The sequence below is a fragment of the Tigriopus californicus genome, unplaced genomic scaffold (assembly GCF_007210705.1).
Source record: "Tigriopus californicus strain San Diego unplaced genomic scaffold, Tcal_SD_v2.1 Contig24, whole genome shotgun sequence".
NCBI classification, from domain to species: Eukaryota; Metazoa; Arthropoda; class Copepoda; order Harpacticoida; family Harpacticidae; genus Tigriopus; species Tigriopus californicus.
The window spans coordinates 8,234-10,111 of NW_026738677.1; the positions used below are offsets into that span (position 1 = coordinate 8,234).

At 39.2% G+C, this 1,878-nt stretch overlaps 1 long non-coding RNA gene across 1 annotated transcript; it reads right to left on the bottom strand.

The window, feature by feature from the left end:
- Positions 1 to 6: 6 nt before the first annotated feature.
- On the bottom strand, positions 7 to 531 carry LOC131892550 (uncharacterized). Its single transcript, XR_009374577.1, has 3 exons — positions 418 to 531; positions 223 to 257; positions 7 to 161 (listed from the first exon to the last, which is right to left on the bottom strand). It is a non-coding gene; the product is annotated as an uncharacterized LOC131892550 (long non-coding RNA).
- Between the last annotated feature and the right edge of the window lie 1,347 nt (positions 532 to 1,878).

Consider the following 1,878-nt stretch of genomic DNA (forward strand, 5'->3'; position numbering starts at 1 on the left):
TTATCTCGGTTTCTATTCATAATGCTTGAAAAATAAGTATTGTATCAATAATTGCCTGCGGCGCAATTGCCGGACGCAGATCCACCTTTGGATGTGCATTCACCGGAAGTCAGACAGGTTCCAACGTCATTTCCTGCCCCAGTTGATGTACAAGCCTCGTTCTAAAACATCATGGAAACACTTTTTGTGACAATGGGATTAAATCATTGAGTTGTAACTGACCTTAAAGGTGACGATGTTGAAGATGCTGAATAGCCCTAGAAGAAGAAAGGAAAAATAGCACTAAGCTCACTGCATCAATAAAGGGGGGCGGAAGAAAACTCTAAAAATCCCTATCAAGGGTCCCAACCAATCGACGTGACTAAAATTTGAACTAAAAACTTAAAATTGAAGAGTAGTTGGCAAAATTATGCATACTTTTCTGTCGCACGTTGGTTTGGTTGTCTCTCTCAGGCACGGCTCCTCCAATGACGAAGATCACCATCCCAAGTACAGATAAACAATTTCGGTAAACTATAAGAGAAGCTATGACATGATTAAGATGACTGACTGCATTGTGCTTGCCAAATCGACAATATGTTATCAAGTACTTTGGAACGTATTTCACCAGGTATATGTTATTCGGATCAAGACTCATGATCCAGTTTTGTTCACGAAATATGAAAACGAGAACAACGACTATCTCCCAGAAAATAATTCAAATTAACATTACCCATGATGTTTTCGTGTGATCCGAAAGAAAGGAAAATCACAAGTGATTGCTGGTTGAAATATCATTATTTGCAGGCCCCACCGTCCATAGTGATAGAAATCGGCCTGGAGTGCTTGAAAAAACGATCACGAAGAAAATGAAGTTCCCGTGTTTACCGGCGACAAACACCGTGTAGAGGTTTTGGCTGCCGGAAAATGAAACAAAAGAAACGTCATACAGCGTATGACGTCATAAAGGTAAAAAACCTTCATGAGTCATGTGCAGGTTAGTATTTGGTAGTCCAAGAAAGACGAAATACACACAAATGTATTCCGTCATCCTTGGGTAGTCAAATCAAGTTCCATCTGAATCATGATTTGGCTCTGCCTACCAAGAAAACATGATTGCTATGACAGACTATTGAATTGCAGGCTCTCTTTTCACAAGTCTCGTTTCTATCGATAAACGGGTTTGAGGAGCTTTGTTGCAGTGATCGTGAGTGCTCGCGATCTGATGAACCATTTTCGGTCGTCGTGGTTGTCACATTGATAATATCAGGAATTTCTCATTCTTTAGCAGTTTCTCAAACGGCATAGAATTAGTCTTTTGAATTGCTTTCTTCAAATATTCAATTGATCAAAACAACTGAGCACATCATAATCACACTTACCGTAATAGATTAAGGTCGACGGTTGTCGTATAAAGCATTGAAATGAAAGATCACGGAGAGACTCTCTCCAAAGACCAATTGACAAGTCTAATTCTTGACACTTAAATATGTAGTTGACTGTTTTAGAAGGATGTTGATTGGTAGAACATGACTACCATTTGGACGATTAAGGTGTCATTTTTTCTTTCAAATAGCTTGCGCTGATGCACAGGAAATGCCAAATGTAAGTAATTATCATGAATGAAATTCTCGTACATGCCAAATTCTGCGCTGCATTCCCTCAACTCATATCTAAATAATCTTATCAAGAAGAATTCAATGGCTTAATTGCGATAGATAGTACATTACAGAAATGCGCTACTGAACGGCTGGTAGGGCTCGGATCACATTCCATGTAGGGATTTTAAAAAAAAGGAAGCCCATTGAACCGTGAGGAACATACGTAGCAATCTGCTGAGCCGTTCATGTTGGAAATGTACCATCAAGATTTTACCCTTGTTCTTTCTTAATTTCACAC